A 23,446-nucleotide genomic window follows, 5' to 3' on the forward strand; every position below is an offset into this window, starting at 1 on the left:
ACAATTCAAGGAACCAATATTTTCCGTATCAGCAATACATGATGCTACAAATCATATGTGAGTCATGTGAGTAAAAGATCCATTTGATGTACAAAATAGACCAAAGGATTTTGATGTAGCGAAGTGTAAAAAATTAATACAGTTTCAGATTCCACACTGCAATAAATCTTCAAGAATTATTTGTTTAGTTTTGGCCTGGCACAGTGGCTCATGTCTGTAATCCCTGCATTTTGGGAGGCTGAGGCAAAAGGATTGCTTGAGGTCAGGAGTTTGAAATCAGCCTGGTCAATATAGCGAGGCCTTGTCTCTACAAAAGAAAAATTTAAAAATTAGCCGGGCATGGTGGCATGCATCTGTAGTCCCAGCTACTGAGGAGGCTGAGGTAGGAGGATCGCTTGAGCCTGGGAGATTGAGGCTACAGTGAGCCCTGATCATGCCACTGTACCTGGGTGACAGAGCGAGACCCTATCTCAAAACAAAACAAAACAAAAAACACAAATAAACAAACACAGAAAAGACAAACTATTTGTTCAGTATGGGTGTAATGTCAAAGATGAATATACACAATTATATAAAAAAAGCTATTAAAATATTCCCTTTTCCAACTACATATCTGGATAAGCCTGGATTTTCTTCATATACTTCAACCAGAACAATGTATCACAATAGATCGATTGCAGAAGAATATTTGATAACATAGCTGTTTTTTATTAAGCCATAAGTAAAAAAGATTTGCCAAAAACAATGTAACTTTTCTCATTCATTTTTTTGTTTGGAGCTAACAAAGGGACCTTGAGACTAAGAGGTTTGAGAACCACTGCTGTAGGTGGTTCAGAAGACTTTCAAAGTGTCCCTCAAATTTTACTGACTATGGTGACAGATTATTTCATGTTTTCTACTAATTTCCCTCGGGACTAGCTCTGTCCAATTATTTAGTCCTTTATTTATATTCCTTCACCAAAGCTTAAGCCGTGGAGCAAACAAATACTATTAGAGGACTCTTAACTGTGGAGGCTTCTGAATCCTGGGACCTGCCCATCTCTTCTTTTCCTTCTCTTGTCACCAGGCTCCATCCTGTTTTCTTGTATAAAGTTATCCAGTGTTCTGGATGTATTTGCAAATCTCATACAAGTCCACTAGTGCTCTTTCTATTAATGTGTCCACAGAGACACGGCCCTAAGAGGGAAATTTTAGCCAAATATGGAGGAACAGCCCTTCTTGGAAACTTTTCTTCTAGAAGAAACAAAACACAACCCAGAGACCTCAATATAGGCAAGAAATGCTTCTTTGAATTAAAAACAAATTATTTCACTAATCATTTTGAAAGGCTTTCTTTGCAGGAGTGGTAAGAAAGGGTAGACATAATGGCTAGACTCCATGATGTGACTTCTATGTCACAATCCAAAGCTTCTCCTTGGTTAAATCATTTCAGGGAACATAATGTGTGTTATTGTGGATAAAATACTAGGCTAGATGTTAGAAGATCTAGTGGTTTCGGTCCTGGTTTTATCATTCAAAAATGTTAAGATTATTAAATGTACCATCCACAGAAGATGGTAGATTTCTATTTGCTGGGTAGTAAATAAATGAACACTGGCCTGGGAATATTGAAGAAAAATACCTCAAGTGTTTGGCAATGCTCTATTGGCAGAATATTAGTATGTAATTTTGCATTGCTATTAGTATGAGATATTGATGTGGGAGGGGGGCAGGGAAGTGCTGGGTAGAGAAGGGCTGGACCCTGGCTAGGGCTCCAACCCCAGGCCTGTGTGCACGGACCTAGGTGAGAACAGGCATTTCTGTTTTTGTGCCTAAATGTTGCATTTTCCAAGACCACCCTGGCCCACCACACCCCCATCCTGTGCCTATAAAAACCCCTGAGACCCTGGCAAGCAGAGACACAAGCAGCTGAACGTTGAGGGGAACACACGGACAAATGAGCAGCTGGACATGTAGAGGAGCTGAAGAGCACACCAACAGGCAGCAGCAAACACCAGCAGGCCATCAATCGGCAGAATGACATGGATGCTGAGGGGAATCTGGCCAGGGCAGGGAGAGGACAGTCTGGCCGCTGAGCCACCTGACTCCAGGGGAAAATCACCCTCCCACTCCATCCCCCTTCTGGCTCCCCATCCATCTGCTGAGAGGAACTTCCACCATTCAATAAATATCTAGCACTAACATTCTCTAGTCTAGAATCACCTATGATACCAGAAGTGCTAAAACTCTTTCCCAGATTACATATCATATTCAGGGCAGAGCAAGGCCTAGAACTGAGGTCTTCTAGTGTCTGAGTTTATAAGGATTTTGTTCTGTCTAATGAGGTGTTCCCAGATAACCTGAACTCCTGAAAAATTCCACCTCAATGAATCAACCTTAACGATCAAACACTGAAAGGATGAGGTCTCTGTATGAGTAAAACAAAAAAATACTTTTCGAGTTAAATCTGGAAGGGAGATGCTATCTCCCAAGAACCAGCTGTCAAGCAAGATTTCAAATATTTACTAATTCTAACGGGTTGGAAACACCCCAACAACATTTGTCCTGCTCTCATTTTCTTAGTTCCAGTCCCAACAGCAGTCAAGATATGCAGGGGAGTGTGGCAACAATGAAAATAAGGAATTAATCAATCTTTCTCCAACTTTCTTAGTGGGGGAGAAGTACGATCAAGGATGTGGCAGAAGAAAGACCTGAGATATATGTGCTATATTTTATGCCCATTTTATTTAAACAGTAATGCAAATCGAGTTATTTAAAAAAATAAAAACATACATTTCCTTTGAGCTTAGATAGCTTTTATTTTTCATCCAAATCACTTGAAACAAAATCCATGTCTACATTCATCTTACGTATGAACAATACATCAATTGCTTTTTATTGACTGTTCCTCCCCGCTTTGCCATGGTAATGGCTAGTTTCTGCACAGTCGATCAGATCAGCCAGGCTATTGATTTGATTTGGTCTTTGAAATGGCCCCTGAGTTAGGTAACTTTATGTTTTTTTGTCTTTTGAATGAAAATCATACTTACCTAGTGTTTCTTTAAAATGTGTTCTGTATACTACCTGCCTCAAAATAATCAGTAGTGGTTGTTATAAATGGAGATCCTAAGGTCTTCTTCCTACTCCTTCTAAATCAGCATCCCTAAAGGTGGAGATTCACAAATTCTATCAACAAGTTCCCCAGATAATTCTCCTGAAGGTCACTTGTGGAGGTCACCAATGTCCCAAGTACCAAACTAATACCATCTTTGCAGTCTTCATCCTACTCAAACTTACTGCAGTATTTGACCCTATGGATTACTTTATTCTTGAAACTTTCTCCCTGATTTCAGGAAGATGCTAAAGTCTCCTTCTCCCTCCAACTCACTTCTTATTTGTTTTCTGTTATGATTACTTTCTTCTGCTGGTCCAAAATGTAGGATACATTGGTTGACCATTCCACTGAGACAGCACGTGAAAGAGAAAGGTGGCTCCCAAAGTAAAACCAGGGCACTGTTGAGAATGAAAAGGAGAATAGATGTTACATACGTAACAACAAAACTTGTTCACTACAAGTCTATGCATTTTGAGATCCTTAAAGTCAAGAACCACTTCTCATTCATACCTGAGTCCTCAACCCTTAGTGTAGTGACTAATACATAGGAGGCTTTCATTCAATCCCTGGTGAATTAATGAATGAATAAATTAAATAAATAAATTCCACAACACTAATTTTGGGATTACTAAGCACTAACTTTGCCATTTAAATAGCTTCTTAGTCTCAATTCTTTCTAAACGATCTTCAAAAAACTAGATATTAATCAGTTTTGATCTTTTGGTTAGAATTGTTAAATGGATTCAGATATAAATGTATGCCCTTGAAACTCAAGTACCTCTTTTATGTGTTCCCAGCCTATTTTTTTTCAGCACCAGCCTCTAATTCTGTCACAATACCTTATACTACAGGCAAATCATGCCATTCTTCCTTCTAGAAATACTTTACACGTCCTTGCATCTAAACATTTTTCTATGTAAATCCCTTAAACATAAGTGATTTTCTCAAATTCATCTTTGACAGAAAAACAATGTTACTCATCTCTCAAATTTTATTTTAGATTCTACATTTTATGATCAACAGTTATTTATCAAGTTCCTTCTAAGAAGCAGTCACTGAGTTTGGTATTGCAAATAAAAACAAAGACTTGTCTGTTGCCTTCATGGCCCTGGACTTTAGAAATCACTTTATCAGGCAATCCTTCTCCCTCAGGTTTTCATGTCAGCATGTAGTACCTCTGGGTGATGTTTAATACATCCTAATCTGTATTAATGCAGCAATTAGAATGTATCCCATTCCTATGAAAAGGGTGTAAGCTTTTTAATGGCACAGGCCAAGTGTCACATAGTTTTCTAGCTGTCAGTATTTTCATAGTAGTTGCTCAATAAAACCTTGATGCATTGGATTTGACTTAATCTATTCCAATCCCTTTATCTGAGAGATGAAGAAAGTGAAGTCCAGAGAGCTTAAAGAAACTACTCAAGGTCAATTAGCCAGTTAGTAGCAGAGACAGAGCTAATGCTTTTATTTCCTTGAAATGCTCTCGTTCAAGTTTAAAAATTAGTGTGTGAGAGGAAACCTACTTCTATATTTCAATATTTGTCCCTTTCACATTGCATGTTTTTTGCTGAATCCCTGTCACCTTCATGTTTATAGACAAACTGTTATTTTAGGTTAGTCCAAGCTAATTCCTTTTCTTTATTTCCATGTTTTTCTCTGGAATTTCTTCAGCACTGTCACACAATATCTCTTGCAGTATGCATTGAGATTACAGGGAGCATTCCAGCTTCAGCCACATCATGATTTTGTATACAGAATGATAATAATGTCTGTACATTCCCAGCCTCCTTTCTGATCATGTCCAGGTAATTGCTGGTCTTTTGGCCGCAATATCAGCATGTGGAGCGGATATTGCAGAGAATGAATGCAAGGGTCCCAACAACCCTATTACAAATTGTAACTAATAGTGAACCCGTCATCATATAGGTATCATGTGTATTTATTTTTCTTTCTTTGAATGCATTTCCTGTACAAGCTCACATGGAAATTCACAGGCTAGATATCTGCTCAGTCTCACAGCCTGTAATTTACTCACATCAGCTTGGTGTATTACTACGTGGAATGGTTTAGCTCCACCTGCCTTCATTGTATGCCATTTTCAAAATAGTCTCTTAAAAATGATAATTAGATACATTCCCAAATTAATATCCTGGAGGTTTCTCTGTTATTGATGTAAGATACAGGAAAAGCATTTTTTTTAAATCTACTTTTTGTTTCTTGTATAAGGTACTTTATATGTCTTATATGAGTATATATAAGGTATAAGTGTAAGGTACTGGCTTAAAGACAATATTAATGAAGCTGTTTTCCCTTGTTCATTCTATGCTTAATATGCTCTAAAACATCTTCTAGAAAATTGACTAAAGTGTCAAAGATTTTTACAAAAGTATACCCATTGGCTTTCCATGTTCATATATTTACCAAGTTCGTCAAACAGCTCCAGGAGATAAATGAGAGATGATTTTCTTTTCCAGAACCACAATAGGTAATGTTTACTTTTGCCTTCAGCGGGCGTTTCCCATGCTATAGAATCTTCCAGCTACTTAAAATAGGCATTACACAAGGTGTCTTGGAGTCCCCTAAAAAGTGTCTGGAACAGTGCCTGGGACATTGTAGTCTTTTCCTTCTGCTCTGAAACTCAAGTTACTTATGATAGGTGCCTTTGGTGCCAGGAGGGACAGAAGACCCAAGGGTTGGGGTCTGGTTCTGATTCTGCCACTTGTTGGACTGAGGTGTCACTTCTCTTTTCTCCATTTGCTCAGCTGTAAACTCAAATATTTGCAATCAATTGTCTCAAAGACTTTCTCTAGCTCTATTTTTTCAAGGATTCTAAAAATCTATTTTGGTTCACAGCTTCACATTCGCTATTCGTCTTTCAAAACATTTGGTAGTCTGAGGTCTTTACATTGTCTGGCTCATCAGTTAATGCTGCAACATCCAATATATTTATTAAGATTTCATTGTGTGCCTTTTATGTCTCTACAAAAAAAAGACAAAGAAATGAATTGGCGTGTGACTGCCTTTTTGAGCAAAAATCAAGGTGAACAAATCTCTCTTAATCTCTGAATGCATTTTTAATGCTCTGTTTTCTTTTTTATTCTTTTCTGTTTCTATTTTTTGTTTCAATTTTTGTTTTATTCTTTGCTCTCTCCTGTCTTCTCATTCTTTCTTTTTTTGTGATAGGAACTATAAATGGTCTTGAATAGCCTCTCCATTGTTTCGTGCTATTTAGATTTATACTCACAGAATTTCAGAATTAGAAAACATTTTGGAGAGACACTATGTTACAATAGAAAGAACATCAAACTTTTTATTAATAAGTCTTAATTATGTGATCTTAGGAAACCCACTTAACTTCTCTTATTCTCCATCTGCAAAACAAAGATTATAATAAAAATATTAAACACTTTTCTGAAAACTAAACAAGAGATACTATAAAGCACACTGCAAACTTTTCTACCTAAATGTTATTTGTTATTATTACATAATCCCCTAAGCTTTTCATTGGCTTAGCTCTCCCTTGCAAGCTGGTGCTTGAATTCAGTTTTGAATTCTAGTTTGCACCTGACACATTGCATTTTTAAAAGGATAGCCAGAGCAAGCCTTCCTACTTCCACGTGGGCTATCTTTCCCTTTTTAAAACACAATGCCTATGCTCTGACAAAGACCTTTATCCTGTGATAGCCATTTGGCAGGGGTTTTGTCTGAGTGCCTGTTCAAGCAGAACGTGTGATTTACTGTTGGTTGCAAAGGTGAAAGAGATTTTGACAAGTGGAGAAATGGAGAAAGTCTGAGCTTTGTTCATTAACATGCAATCTACTTTGTATGTGTGTAGGGGGCGGGAGACAAAGTAGGGAGGGTTAGACATATGAGTTATAAACCTGAAGCCTAATTTGGTTATGGAAACAGATCTGTGTCTGGCAGAAACACATGGCACCCTAGTCCTCAGGCCATCAGTGTTTGGGAAGCTTGATTCATTTAATTGGTAAATCATCTGTCTTGCATTGTTCTCCACCAGCATTATCTGTGAGGCAGCTGCCCACCTTGGCTAATTTAAATATGATTTAGCAGGATAGCCTCCTGTCCCTCCTGCCAGGACATTCAGAGCACGAAATTAATGTTGATTGGCATTTCCCACCCAGGATTGGTGATTCATAGATAAGATTTTGTTACTGATCTATGGCAGGAAGAGTTAGACAGGATATCTTTATTGCTCCCTTTTCATTGAAGAGGGTTTGGCCCATTCCCCATTTGCTAATTTTCTTTATTTGTCTACAAGATCCATTGTGTGAGCAGCTGTCATGCAGGTGGGGACTCCTCAAAGCATTCTGGGAAAATGTCCACCATTCCAGGCCGTTCTCCTGGTTGTCTTTCTCTTTTTCAAGAAGGGCAACTAATCCTCTAAGTGACTGGGGAAATTATCTTTTCACCTTTTGGGAAACCTGATGAGAAGGTGATTTATTTGATTCAGTCAACATACTTCTAGATATCACCTTTTATGTGTAAAACATTGTGCTAGATGCTGTGGGTGACAGACAGATATGTGAATCACAAACTATGCATTTAGGAAATCAGTTTAGATATGTCTGCAGATAACCAACTACTCTTGGAAATAATCAAGAACTCGAGGAAAATTTTAGTGATATTTGTGCCTAAATCTTTATCTAGTTTTCTTACATAGATTCCAATCCTTAAGCCACTTCTCTTTTCTGCAATTTTCCCTAGAAGCTATTTTAATTTTCTTCCCTCTTTCCCTTTTTCTTCCTAGCTTTTGAAGTTATTGTTTTAAAAAGTTAAATATAAAAAATTGCATATGATACAATAACACTTATGTGCTTACCACTAAAATATTTTTCACATTTGATTAAGAAATTTATTTTTAAAAGAATATGTCACCACTAAAATTAAAGTCTTCTCAGTTCTCCTTGTCTTCCAATGTCCTTCCTTTCCTTATAGAAGTTAACACTATCATGAACATGACAGTGAATGTGATAATGATATGTATGTATCAAATCCATATTTTTAACCTTAACTGCATGTGAATCTATTCATAAAAAATATATGGCATCATACTGAATTTTTAATTTATAAAATTTGTATCATACAGTAAACATCATACTGAAATTTGCTTTTTCTGTCAATATTATGTTGAGCAGATCTGTGTCATTTTATATAGATAGATAGATAGGTATAATCTACCTTATCTCTTTTAATTACTGTTTAATATGTCCCATACCACTTTATTTATCTTTTCTTTGCCTAATGGATATTTTTTTTCTACTTTTTGTTTTGTTCTTTTTTATGCTACAACCAACAATGCTTCAATGACTATCTTTGAAGATAGCTTCTTTTGCATATGAGGGAGAATTTCTCCGGGGTGTATACTTAAAAGTAGAATTTCCAGGTCATAGGTTATACAAATATACAATTTTACTAGATATTTCTGAACTGTACTTCAAAACAGTTGTGCCAATTTATATTTTTACCAGCAGTGTTTGAGAGTTATCATTTTTCCTTTTCCCTGCCAAAGCTTGGTAGCTTTGACATAAATATCTTTGCCAACCTGGGGGCTAAAGAGTATCTTGTTAGTATTTTAATTCTGATTAAAGGTAGGTGGGACTTTTTAAATATTTATCTTCTCTTTGGGCTTCATCTTCTATGAATTGCCTTTTTGTATCTTTCATTCATTTTCCTATTTGTCTTTTTCTAAATTGATTTGTAAAGTTATTATATTTTGAATATTAATGTTTTGCCTGCTATATATGCCGTAAATGTTTTATCTTAGGTTGTGATATAACTTAATTTTGTTTATGGTGTCTTTTGTTCCACAGAAATTTTACATTTTGAAGATTTTTATTTTATTATTGTAGTTAAGAATGCTTTCTTATTTCAAGCTTTTGCTATTTATTCTTATATTGTATTCTAATACTTTAAAAGATTTTTTCACATTTAATTCATATAGACATTTGGAGTTTGTTTTTGAGTTTGGTTGAAATGAAAATCTAATTTGATTTTATGTTTTATATGAAAAGACAAGTGTTTCAGCATCATTTCGATCCCAACTGATTTTATATATCTTCTCTAATCATATATCAAGTTCTCAGATATGCTTAGATCTCTTTCTAAACTCCTAATTGTAGTGCATTGACTTTTTTTTCCTTCACTACACCTATATGTATTATCTGAATTTCTAGATCTTTAACAAAATATTTGATATCTTTTAGGATAAATTTAAAATAGCAATTTTGCCTTTATGAGTGTTCCACTATTCTTTTTATTTTACCTTAAAAATTTTTATGACAATTAATTTTCACTGTCAAGTCTTTGCTTTTGCAAATGCTAAGGAGTTGTAGTACCTCTGCTTCAGAATCGTTGAACTCAAACAAGTCGCATACCTTTGACTCTTCTTTATGTTGATAGAAATCCTCTGCATTCTTGCTCTTACCTTTTATGTCAGCCAAAATAGCTTATGTAATCTTTCCACCAGAGCCTGAATCTTTGTGTCTTGGATTCTAACCACCAACTCAAAAAATCCTTTTCCTATTTTTCCCAAGACATATGGAGACAACCATGGGTTGGCAATAATGCCCAGATTTTCAGAACAAACATATTCTCTGAGTTCTCAAAGTGTGACTTGTTGCAATGATGTTGCCTAATACAAAACCAAAACAAAATCAAGCTTACAAACAGTACGAGTACTAAGAGAAGCTGATATAGAGATGAAAATGAGAAGTAAAGATCTATGAGAACTTGCAGGAAGGTGAAATTACATTTGGCTGGAGCAGTTGAAGGAATCTTCAGACATATAATGACATTTTAGTTGGAACTTTGAAAATAGGCAAGATTTTCAGACAAAGAAGTGGAAAACAGCATTCCTGATATAGGGAAATCAAGAGTAAAGCTGTGTTAATAGGATATAAAAATGGGACTCTGTCAAGTATGGCTCAAGAGCAAAGAAAAGTTCTAGACCACATATGTGGAATTTGCATAGAAGAATCAGTTTCATGGAAAAAATAACGTATTTTTATTACCTATACATTCAGTCTATAAAAGAGATTGCAGAGGCCAAAAGAATTGAAAAGGACTTTTATAGAGAGATAATTTGTTGAAATGCTGTGAGCTTCTCTCCCCCACCATCACCCTTACTCACATGCACATAATGGAATAGATGTGGGAGAGTACTTACCCCTCATGTAAAGCCAAGTGAGAAGGATTTCAAAGTTGTGTTAATCATGGAGTTTTAATTTTTGCATTTTTATCTTTGACATCTTGGGGTCTTGCTAACTCTGGAGGGACTGTCTTTCCCAGGGCTAGCTAATTCCTAGAGGTAGCAAACAATTTAATTAGGACCATGCCTTGCATATGCAAACCCACCAATCTAGAGCTCATGCCCTCAAGTGCCTTCTTTATCAGGCTCTCATCTTCTGGGGCACTACTCCCCTGCCCTAATCATGCCTAGGCCAGATAGCTACAGCGTCTCCACACCAGCCTGCTGAAATCATTTAAACTAGTTAATCCTAAATCTGCTTACCCTTCCTGATGGCTCTTTCCTGCAGAAACCACAGTAAAGACTCTTGGCCACTTCTCGACTTCATTCCCTCTGCCTCTGACAAACCCTAGTGTTTCCCTGTGGCCCTGCATGGCCTACTGTGCCTCCTGTGTCTGCGATCTATGAGTATAATGAACTTCTTCCTCCATGATGGTCATTTCCATGTCTGTATGTCTTACCATACCATTGAAAACACATCCTGGGTGCTCTTAAGACAGAAGATTATTTGTAGAGTTTGGTATGGAGAATAGGTCCATAATGGATTGAATTCTAAAAGAATTCAGTAGGGCCTGTGAATTCTAAAGGATAAGTAGAATTTCTGTTGGGAAGTAACTGTGGCATTAAAGTCTTCCAAGAAGCAGATGCCAAGATGGGCTCAAATGTGCAAGATATTTATGGAAGAACCACCTATGAAGGACAAAGGAACAGAGAACAAGAGCCTTCCCCCACGTCTAATACCTGTGAAAGGAGAGAGAGATGGAAGAATTCAGTAGGAAGAGGCTGAGGCTGCTGTTTAGTTTTGAGAAAGCCTCAGCGAGGCTGATGGAGAGCCCTTGAGCTGAGGTTGCCTATTTGACAAATCCTGCATCAGGTAGTACTGGTTGTTTTCTAGTAACCCGGCCATGCTCAGTCTTTGTGCAGGAGTAGCCCAGGAGAGCGTGGCCTGGGATAAATTCCTCGATGAACACAAAATTGCAGCAGCTCAGCTATGCTAGTCACAGCAGTTTCTTTTAAGGGAAATCTGAGTAGAACACCTCCATGGCTATCACAGCCAACCCAGATTGTGCATTTGCTCATGAACTAGATATGGCCACATGAACAATAGGTGATATTTCCCAGGAGACTCCTGGAGGTGCAATGAGATCTCTGCAGTAAGAGGTTGAATGTGTACCTCTGGATGTTCACCGATAAGGGAAGGAATCATAATTGGCTAACAACAGGAGATACATTTGACTATGTTAAGAGAACTGGAGGTAAGAGATCCTCAGTGTTGTGATGGGGAGGACGTATATTTGAAAATTCCACAGAGCATCCCATGGAAGAAGGAATCAGTATTATATATAGATATACATGTATCTCTCTCTCTCAATTATCTATCTATCTATCTATCTATCTATCTATCTATCTATCTATCTATCTATCTATCCATCCATCCATCCATCCATCTATCCGTCTTTCCATCCATCTATCTCTCCTGTCTGTCTGTCTGTCCGTCTATCTATCCATCCATCTATACATCCGTCTATCTATCCATCCATCCATCCATCCATCCATCCATCCATCCATCCATCCTATCTATCTGCCAAGCTCAGAGAGCACTAATGTCATCTAAGTATAGTACTAGTCCAGTAAGACTTTTCTTGCTCCCTTATCTTTTTTTCGCTGTACCAGCCCTGGCCCTGTAGAGTTCGTAAACCATAATTAGCATCTCAGACAGGAAGAGACCAAAAGACAAAGGAGAGACACAGGAAATAAGCAGAAATGGATGGTATCCCTTTCACCCTTCAGACTTCTCACTCGCAGAGGTTCAAAACTCATTTAGGATTCTCCCTGAAAAGAACCTAAAATTTAAAATTTTTGTCTATCTAGTGTATTTCCAGTGGCATTTAAGTCATCAGTGATGTGCTAACCTTTGTGATAGATCAATGCCTTATGCATTCCTTTAGCTGGCCCTCCTCTTAAACCTTCCGTGTTGTCTGATCTCAGGTCTTGAATCCTGGACCTCACTATTTCCTTCCTATCATTTAGCCCCATTTTGTATTTTTTTAAGCTACTTATTCAGTTTGATTCCGTTGTTCGTCTCTTCCTCCTGTCTTTTGATTCATGAGTTCAGCTTCCCACTAGCAACATATTGCATATGTACTTTTGAGTATCATGAAGAAAATCATGCAATGATACAGATGCCACTATAAATTTATGTTCTGCATCACCAGGGGGACCCTCAGGACTGCCTAGCAATCCTTCTGTTTCCCTAGTTAGAATTTGTTCCCTACTATTCTCAAATCTTTGAACACCACCTCTCCTTTCATCTCATTCTCAGATATTCTCTTTCCAATTCATGCAGAAAATAAAAGCCATAATCTTTTATGCCACAAAATTTCCCACTTGCATCTGGGTTATTGCAATAGCCTCCTAACTACTTCTAGTTTTGTCACATTCCAATCCATTTCCCACATTGCAGCTAATCTGACCATTTCACTACCCTGCTTAAAACCTTTCAGACTCATAGGATGGAACACAGACTGCCTAACAGGATATGTACTCTCTTATTAGACCAACTCCTGCCTATCTCCATCAGTCTCATTTCTTCCCAGCCCTGTACTCAAACGCGATGCTCCCAACATATTGAACCTCAGTTTTTAAGCTGCTGCTTGACTCTCTCTGCCCTTCAGACCCTTCTTCACATTTTAATACCCACCTAAAATAGTTTTCTACTCTCTCTTTGCCTAACCAATTATTATCTACCCTTTATGTCTCAGCTTACATGTAGATCCTCCTTGAAACCTTTTCTGACCACCCCCAAACCTGTGTCTGATGCCCCTTCTAGAATCTTTCTAGTGCTCTGCACATCCATATCATACTATGTAACACAGCATGTTGCAATTTTCTTGTCTGTCTTTCCTGCTTTATGAGGGCTAAAACTGTGTCTCTGTTGTTAATAAATTTATTCCCAGATCTAAACAGAGTTCCTAGAAACAGAAATCACTCAATAAATGCCTGCTGAATGAATAAATGTGAATAGTCACTCTAAAATGCTATTGTCACTTAGAAGGAAAACAAAAACAAGGAACTTTATGGAACAGCTTATAATTAGGGAATCTTGGCTATGGATCCCTCATACTTAGAAACATACAGACATAATCTGAACACTGTATGGGTATTTATACATGTGATGAAAATCTTGAACTCAGACCAAAGCTGCTGTGTTTGTAAGCAGCCACCAAATCAGCAGATAATTTTGCACCTTATACCATAAAGAAAGCTACTACTGTAGTTGGCTGACATTCATAATTAATATCTTGTAATAACCCAAGTGCCTTTATTTCTATCTGAATCTTTATGATAAATTTGCTAATAAACCTCTTTCTCAACATGAATAACAATTACATTTCCTCTGGTAAAAGATATGCAAGTGCATTTCCCTTCATAAATGAGAGTTAGAGTCAATGAATGCAACAACTCTTTTTATCTCCACAACTCTGCTGCAGTAAAATGGTCATATAGAATTCTAGCAAAATGCCATACATTATCCTCCTTAAAAATTAGCATCTTTAGTGCCACAATGAATACTGATTTATAGACTTCTTAAATATCCTCTTATAACTTTTTTTTTAGCATAAGATAGCTAACATCTCTGAGTTAGAATGTATTAGAATAACATTACCCAAAGCAACCGCTGTAACTCAGTAGCTTCCCAGCTGAAAGATGCCTTTTCCTGCTGGGCTGAAAGTCAATGCAGTGTTAGGAAAGCCCTTGCTTTCAACTTTTATTAGGTGGTAACTACAACCTAACAGGGCTAATTGAGTAGGGGAACTGTTAACACAAATCATTTTAATCCTGAGCATCTTCACTGCTTCTTGCTTGGTTTAAAGATTTTAGCTTTTAAGTTAATTACAAATTGTGTTTGTTTGTGATATCAGGCTTAATGGTCAGGGAGGAAAATAGCCCACCCAAGAATGAGTTATGCTTCATGAAGTTGGGGAGGGGACCCCTATAGTCACTGTCCACTGTGCCCCTGGGGAGAAAAAAAAATCGTGTAGCATTGGTGTGTGAACTGGAGGCTGTGGGCTGGGAACAGGGAAATAGAAGAAGGCAGGGTCTCTTTTAGGTACTGGGACTCTTATCTCCTCTTGAATTCTGATATTAGAAGAGACAAAGAAAAGCCTGAATCCATGTCCTGACCCTAAGCTGGGTTATACACCAGTGAGACCCTGCTTTCTATTTCAAAAACAGCAACAACAATTCACACGGAAAACTCTTTCATTTAAATAGCACTGAACTAGTATATGAGTACAAAAATACAGTTAGATAGTATGAATAAAATCTAGTATTTTATAACACAACAGGGTGATTAAAATCAACACTAATTTGTTATACATTTGAAAATAACTAAAAGAATATAATTTGAATGTTTGTAACACAGAGAAATAAGTGCTTGAGGTGATGGATACCTCATTTACCCTGATGTGATTATTACACATTGTATGCCTATAGCAAAATATCTTACATACCTCATAATGTGCCATTATATACCTGTAAAAATTAAATATTTAAAAAATATGGCACTGAACTGTTTTCCAAGCACTGCTGGGACATTATTTTGGTCTCTGAAACCACCTTGGGCATGATGTAGATCCTTCTCTTCCCATCACATATTTTACAGGAAAGCAAACGCAGCTATTACTTTTCCTGTTTTATGGATTGGAAACTGAGGCTTAGAGGGGTGTAGTGATTTGTCCAACAATTAATAATGATGAAGTTAATGCTGGAACTCAAATATGTGACTCCTGGTTCAATTCTGATTGAAACACTTTTTTATCTGTATTGTCCTACGTTGTTCATATATTACAAAGTCTCACAGCTATGATAGTACTTTCTTTCTGTTGCTCAACCACAATCCTTAAAAAGTAAAACACTTCCTCATTCTTATGCTGTCTCAGTGGAAAAAAAGAGAACTGATACACATAGCATACAAGCTATATTAGCTTATCTCTCTCTAGAATAAATGGTCATATTTAGTAAATGTTTTCTGGCATAGGTTAGGCTAAAGTGATAGCAAATAACAGTATAAGATTTATACTAGATAAACTGAAAGAGAATGAAAATATCTGAATCAAAATCTGGAAGTGCAGAAAAATATTGAGATGTGCTTCAGAGAATACCAGACCTATTTGCAGTAGTGAAAGGAACAATTAGATATCAGTTATATTCATTTACTTCTACAGAGTGTTTGAAGTTATAACGGCCCATCAGAGTATTAACTTTTTCCCTCATAAGGGTTGAACTCTCTCCTAGCCAGGCAGCAGTGCAGGCCTATTCACCCTTAGTTTTCCTTGAACATGGTGTTAGGGTGAAGTAGGAGTTGGGTTTAGTAGAAGGGCACTGATGCTGGAAAGCTGTTGCAAGCAAGAAACATTGATATAGGAAGTCAAATCTTCATTTATGTACAAACATTATTATTTCTGGAGTCCATTGCGTAGTAGGATCTGGCTTTGGATCACGGGCAAAAGTATGATACAGATATTTACATAGTTTTGAAGTATCTCTCTACATGATACTCATAACTACAAATGGAAAAATAATAAATGTAGAGAAACCTGGCAATCACCCCTTTACATGTATGTGTATTAGTTTGCTAGGACCTACCATAACAAAGTCCACAAACTGGATGACTTAAACAACATAATTTTTTTTCTAAGAATCCTAGAAGCTAGAACCAAGATCTAGGTATCAGCAAGGCTAGTTTCTTCTGAGGACTCTCCTTGGCTTGTAGCTGTCTGTCTTTTTCCTGTCCCTTCACATGTTTTTTTCTCTGTTGTCTGTGTCCTAATTTCCTCTTCTCATAAGGATGCCAGTCATATTGAATTAGGGTTCACCCGAATGACTTCATTTTAGCCTAATTGCCTTTCTGAAGACTCTACCTCCAACTGCAGTCACATTCTGAGCTACTGGGGTTTAGGATCTCCACATATGAATTCTGGGGTGAGAACATAATTCTGCCCGTAATACCAAATAATCAAAGTTAGTGTCATCAGTAATAAAGCATGTTTTAAAAATTGAGGTAAAAGTGACATGTAATAAACTTAACATCTCTCAGTGTATAACTCTTCACTTTTATAATTTCTAACATTATTCATTCCTTTGTGTAGATTTAATTTTTTGTCTGGTATGATATTCCTTCTGCCTAAAGAAATTCGTTTAACTTTTCTTATTGTACATTTTAGTTGGCAACTTATTTTTCAATTTTTGATTGCCTGAACAATCCTTATTTTACTTTCATTTTTGAAAGATGTTTTCACCTTTATAAAGTCCTGTGTTGACAGTTTAAAAAAAAATTTTTTTTCCCAGCATTTTAAAGATGTCACTTGACTTGTGTAATTTCTGATGAAAAAAATCTGATGTATTCTTATATTTGTCCCCTGTATGTTATATGCCTTTTTTCCCCCTCTGGATGCCTTCCAGATTCTCTCTTTAGTTTGACTATAAGACATTTAGGCTTCTTGTTTGTTTTTGATAATGTTAATATTCTCTGAACTTGAATCTGTGGTATGACGTATGTTATTAATTTTGAAAAATTGTAAGCCGTTGTCTTTTAAATTTTTCTTCTGTTTTCAGTGGTCTCTCTCTTTTCTTTCTGGAAGCCCAATTGCATGCATATCGGACAATTGGATACTTTCTCACAGCTCCTGAATGTTCTGTTTCTCACACATTCTTTTCTTTTTTTTTTAAATCTTTATGTTTTAGTTTAGGTAATTCCTATTAAGCTATTCGATTTTTTCCTCCAGCCTAGAGTACTGATAGGCATGCTGGAGAAAAAAATCAAATGGCCTGTAAGTACTGACAAGTATAGAAGGCATTCTTTACTCTTACCGTTTTTATTAATATTATTTTAGTGTTTTTATTTGATTCCTTGTTATATTTTCATCTTGCTGCTGAAATTTTTCCATCTGTTTATGCATGTTGTCCTCCTTTTCTACTATTTTCTTTAACATATTAATTAGAATTGTTTTAAATTATTTCTCTAATAGTTCCATTATATGAATCATATATCTCTATGTGTGGTTCTGTTGATTGCTGTGCCTCTTGACAGTGTTTTTGTTGTTGTTGTTTTGCTTTGTTTTGTTTTACTCTGTGTTGTAAATCTGGGTCAAAAGCCAGACATTGAGTACAGAACACTTGAGACTGAGTCAAATGATATTTGTGCCTGGAAATGGAACACTTCTGCTAGACTTTTAGTGTGCAGAGTTAAGTCAATTTAGTCATCTGTTGAGCTAGTCAAGATTTCAGTTTCATGGTAAAAGTTACCCTCAGTATAACACTGGCTTCAAATTCCTCTAATATTTCCTTGTACTTAGTGTGAGGTCTGGGCTGCTGGTGGATTTTTTTCAATATTCCTGTATGGCCTTCAGCTTTAGGTTTTCTCTATGAATCTATACCTCGAAGAGGGTCTTTTTCTATGATCTTGTCCCTTCACACAGTAAATTGTTGTTACTTGTTCTTATTTGATGCTTGATAGCCTAGGTGTGGTGGGGGCTGGAAGGTTATTCTCTATCACCTCTGTTCAGCCTCAGTTTGGGGCAAGCCCAGCATTCCTGGCTTCCAGGGGTGGACTTTCTCAGTGATCCCTCTCCTCCCCTAGTGGTAGATCTCCAGTGATCTGGGCCCAGGATGGTTTCCTGTCTTTCCTCTAAGGGTAGGCATTTTTTCTATTTTCTTCTAGCCTCAATAGGTCTTCACTTCAGAATGATAGTATTTGCCAGCCATCCCCTAGTGACATAAGCTTATTTTTCCCTGGGGGAGAAGGACCTGGGCAGAGCTCTGTTGTCTTTCCTCTTTCCTGCAGCAATGGCTGCTCCCCTTCCCCAAGCCTGCAATACAATAGTTTTTTTTGAGATAGGATGCCCTGCTCCCAGTCTTTCTAATGAACCCCCCATGAGGTTAATAAAGAGACTTCATGTAATCCCAGCACTTTGGGAGGCCAAGGCTGGCGGATCACAAGGTCAGGAGTTCAAGACCAGCCTGACCAACATGGGGAAACCCTGTCTACTAAAAATACGAAAATTAGCCGGGCATGGTGACACACGCCTGTAATCCCAACTACCTGGGAGGCTGAGGCAGCAGAATTGCTTGAACCCAGGAGGTGGAGGTCGCAGTGAGCTGAGATCACACCACCAACTCCAGCCTGGGTGACAGGATGAGACTCCATCTCAAAAAAATAAAATAAAAACAAAGAAACTTCAAATAGTTAGAAACTCCCTCATATCTATGGCTCTATGCTCTCACACTAGCTCACACTCTGATTTTAGCCATTTGTTAAAATTTTAGCTGAAATCTTAGAAATCTTATTTGTTTTCATGGCTGTACCACACATTCTTTCAGTCCTCTGTCCTCTGCCCCAAATAAGCCAGGTCTTGTATCCTGCATCTGCCAAAAGGTGCCTGTTTTTCTTTAGAGTTCAGACTAACTGGTTTCCCTGCCATGTCAACTCTCTGATGGGTTCAAGAAAAGTTGTGATTTTGTAGATTGTCTACTTTTTCTTCTTATTAGGTTGGAAGCAACTTTCTTTACAACTTTCTACATTCTTAATGGATATTCTGATTTATTCTTCTTAACAAAATTGTGTCCATACTCAAAGCTTCTCAAGCCATAAATGTTGGGAATCATGGCAGGTATAGAAATGAGGCAAGATATGTCCTTTGAGTTTCAGAAGATCATCAGTGGGTGTGATTTTACTTGGATATGGGTTACAGAGGCTGACAAGAGAAAATAAATGCTGAAATAACATTTGGTATAAGTCCTTTTCAATTTATTGGCATTCTTTTTAAAGTAGTGTATGGCCAATTTTTGTAAATGTTGCATGGACACTTGGAAAGGGGTACTAATTTGTGATTAGTGATTAAGTTAAAGTGATTAATTTTATAGACTAAAGTCTGATTGACAGCGATTAAAGTCCTTATTAATTTTTTATTCATTATATTATTTAAAATTTGTGTCCATTTTTATATTCTTGAATTGTCAAACATGTTTTTATCACTTTGTTCTCATAATTCTAATAGTTTTGATAAAAGCTAGCCCATATTAATGTAAAGTAAGGAATATAGTACAATTTTACTTCTTTCTGCTCACCATTACACAATCTTTATAACATAATATAAAGTTATAAAACTAGATATTATTTTTAGTGTATATCACTTTCCAGATTATTTTTACTTTAGCACTTTTTTAAAACAATAATTAAATATTTCAACATAACTATGCATGTGAACTGATAGAATTGTACTTGCAATCCTTTTCTACTCCAACTTCATCTTTCTTGAGTTCCCACACTTGCTTCACAGTATCTGTCAGCTAGACTGTACCTTAGAATAACCTTTTCAGGAAGAATACACGGGTGGGATAGTTTTTGAGCTTTTACCTATGTAAAAATATATTTCACTGCCACAGTTCATAAGCCCCTCTTTCAGCTATAGTAGTTTTATATTGCTGAAAGTTAGAAGTTGGAAATAAAATAATTACTGATGAGAGGAGCTTCAATGGAAGTAGTATCTTTATGTGTCTCAAAAATCCGTTCTTGGCCAGGTGTGGTGGCTCACGCCTGTAATCCCAGCACTTTGGGAGGCCGAGGCAGGCGAATCAAGAGGTCAGGAGATCGAGACCATCCCGGCTAACACGGTGAAACCCCATCTCTACTAAAAAATACAAAAAACTAGCTGGGTGTGGTGGCGGGCGCCTGTAGTCCCAGCTACTTGGGAGGCTGAGGCAGGAGAATGGCGTGAACCTGGGAGGCGGAGCTTGCAGTGAGCCGAGATCGAGATCATGCTGCTCCAGCCTGGGCGACAGAGCGAAACTCTGTCTCAAAAAAAAACAAAAACAAACAAACAAAAAATCCATTCTCTTATAGCAGGAGGAAGAATGATCAAGCTATCTGGTTGTAGCCTGGGCTCCATATCCCAAGTGTAGGTGTAATGTAGTTGTTTCGTTTCATGTGTCTGAATGATTTTTCTATCTTGTTCAGACACTCTCCCTCCCAGAATATTTCCTTCATGAAACTCACTTTAGTTTGAATGCTATCATTGAATGATTTCATTAGTTTCTGGTGTCGTTCAGACTGTGTTTTCTGCCTTTTCATGGCTATTTCAATAGGAGACTGAAAAGGAATAAATCAGGTATGAACAGCTGACCTCTTTTACAACCTTTAGTGTTATTCCTTCATTAAAGAAATATTTATGCAGTACATGTTTAAAGGCTACATTATATTTCAAAAAGTTTACTTAACTATGCTCAAAAGTTTAATCATGTTTAGACACTTGCGTTATTTTAGATTATGTGTTAGTAAAATAGTTATTTATTAAGAAACAATGTATTAAGGTGCAGTCTTAAATGTAGAAGTCTTAGGCCAAAGGTTGTCATAATTTTAATAAAACTTCATATATAATCCCGAATTCCTTTCCCAAAAGGTCATCACCTTTCAACTTCTACCAGCAAATGGTAATGAGTGAAGGTTTAGCTTTTTGCTATCAGAGATTACTCTAACCAACATATGCCTGACTATGATTATCAAAGAAATGGCTGAGCACAGAAGCCCCTTGCCCTATGGGCAACGTGATAGAGTTGCACGGAGACATTGGAACTTAGTCCCTGGCTAGAAGGTGAGAAAGAAATTCAAAGAGAGTCAAGCCAGAGATGAAACTAGAATGAACAAGAGAAGCAAAGAAGAGGAAATGAATAGGTTAAATTGCTGGGAAATAAGAGCAGATGGGCTAAAGAAGGAATGGGAGATGGAGAGTCCAGACCAGATGCTGAAATCATAAGGACAGGGCATAGATAATACCAGGACAATTTTCTATTGTGAACAAAAACATGTCAGCATAGCCAGAGAAGCAGAGGCCTGAGGCCATAACTTCCTAAAAGGGACTCCGGAGAAATCCATCCAGGACCTTCAATGAATCCTCCCTACTCTTAAAGATCCCTTATTACTTCTCACTATGAAAGCCATGGCACCTTCTTGGGTGTCTCCACTAATGCAACAATACAGTGCTGGGGTCATAGTGATTCTTAGTAAGTGCTTGCAGTAGGTTCATTGAGCCCAATTCCTGTATTTGATAACTAGATTTTTCCCAATTCAGTTCATAGGGGGGACTCTCACTAAAATCCGAACCAGCTAAACCCACCACCTTTCACCTACTAGGCTGTAAGTGCCAAAGGAAAGGAAGAAGTTTCAAAACCAGACATGGACAAAGGTCCAGTAGCTCCGGGGTGGATGTGTAAGTCCTTGAAGAAAACAAAGAACAGCTCCCAGGCTGGGTTGAAAGCTCCAATTTTATTTTAAAATGTGATTAGGAGCTGGGGAAGCTGATGCTGTTTGCAACACTCTTGACTCCAGCATCTGTAGCAGCTCTGAATTATTTGGTGGCTTAAATTGCAGCAGGCAAGTTGAACAGTGAGCATTTTTCAGTAGCAGTGGCTGAACTAACATTTCCCCGCCGCCCCCCCCTCAATTTTTTAAAGCCCACAGCATGCTAACTGAATAGTTCATTATTTCCTTTGAAAAGGCTGGACTCTGCAGGTTGTCTCCACCTTTGCTGTTCCCTCTGTGGTGCTGGCTTTAAATAGTTCAGCCCTAAGTGCTCAGGTTGCTTTGGAAGTCAAAAATCTCTGACTTTGATCTCTCCATTCGTACCTGAAAAGCACCAAACGCTGATCCAAACTACTCCAGGGGTTTCTAGAGCAAGCTAATATCTCAGTAATAACAGTACCTTAAAATCGTATTCTACTATCCCATTTTCAAAGAATTTTGCATACAAAATCTTATTTTAAAATGTAAAATTAATATTTCACTCTGTGTGACGGTTAATTTTACGTGTCAACTTAATGGGGGCATAGGATCCCCTGACAGTTGGTTGAACATTATTTCTGGGTGTGTCTGTGAGGGTGTCTGGGAAAAAACTGGCACTTGACATTTGAATTGGTGGACTGAGTTAAGCAGATGCCCACCCCCCACCATCCCTGCTTCAATGTTGGTAGGTATCATCCAATCTATTGACGGCCAGAATAGAACAAAAGGGAGGCAGAGGGAAGGTTGAACTTGGACTTTGCTTGACTACTTGAGCTGGGACTCTCATCTACTGCCCCAGCATTCCTGGTCTCAGGTCCTCAGACTTGGCCTTGAATCTATCCCTCCAGCCTCTAGCTCTCAGGCCTTCAGCCCACACCACTGGATTTTCTGCATCTCCAGCTTGCAGATGACAGACTGTGGGACTTTACAGTCTTCATCATCTTGTGAGCCAATACAAATATACCTCTTTATATACATATACATTTATTTATAACATAAATACCAATAGGATATTGTATATGTTCAATAGGTATATAATCTCTTCTCTGGAGAACTCTGACTGATACACTCCTTGAGAAAGGCAGTCCCATTTAACAGAGGAAGCCACTAGACACAGAGAGGTAGGTGACACCTCTTTAAGACAATAAGCTAACTAGGGAAAACAAAAACAAAATGAAATGGGTCCTAGGAAAGCATCACTGACCAAGTGTTTCCTCTATAATCTCACACGTTTTATTCACTGAGGATGGGAATACATTTGATAAAAATATGCAGGCACTGGAGGGGAGGCTTGCACAACAGGGCTGCATTTCTAAAACCTTCCCATCTCTTTCAGGGCAGGCATGTCCCAGCTCCCAAAAACCTTTCTGTAGGAAGCTTCTTCACCAAGCATTCCCTCCATGAACGATTCTGTCGTGGAAACCCAACCCCTCCTCGGTCTGTTCAGGTGTGCCTGTGAATTATCCTCAGATGATTTTGACATTAGCCTGCTGGCAGAAATGTTTTGTGAGAGTCTATTTCTGGTGGCAAGATTAGAGTCCCTAAAGCTAGAAATTGTATATAGCATGTGGTACAAAATAAACTTCCACATTCAGGACCTGGCACAGTCTCACTTTAGCTTGGGAGCCTGGGTAAAAGCTGGCACCCACTTCACATAAACAGGGTTGGGACCATATGGGAGAGGTCACAGGGGAACGACAGAGATGGGAATTATTCAGAGAGTATGAAAACCAACCTCCTCATCTAA

General features: G+C 37.7%; 1 long non-coding RNA gene across 1 annotated transcript; it reads right to left on the minus strand.

The window, feature by feature from the left end:
• Positions 1–6,378: 6,378 nt before the first annotated feature.
• Positions 6,379–10,869, minus strand: LOC116457582 (uncharacterized). Its single transcript, XR_004245049.1, has 4 exons — positions 10,823–10,869; positions 10,281–10,415; positions 9,490–9,746; positions 6,379–6,465 (listed from the first exon to the last, which is right to left on the minus strand). It is a non-coding gene; the product is annotated as an uncharacterized LOC116457582 (long non-coding RNA).
• Positions 10,870–23,446: the final 12,577 nt, after the last annotated feature.

This window comes from Hylobates moloch, unplaced genomic scaffold, assembly GCF_009828535.3.
Source record: "Hylobates moloch isolate HMO894 unplaced genomic scaffold, HMol_V3 SCAFFOLD_18, whole genome shotgun sequence".
Classification (NCBI taxonomy): domain Eukaryota; kingdom Metazoa; phylum Chordata; class Mammalia; order Primates; family Hylobatidae; genus Hylobates; species Hylobates moloch.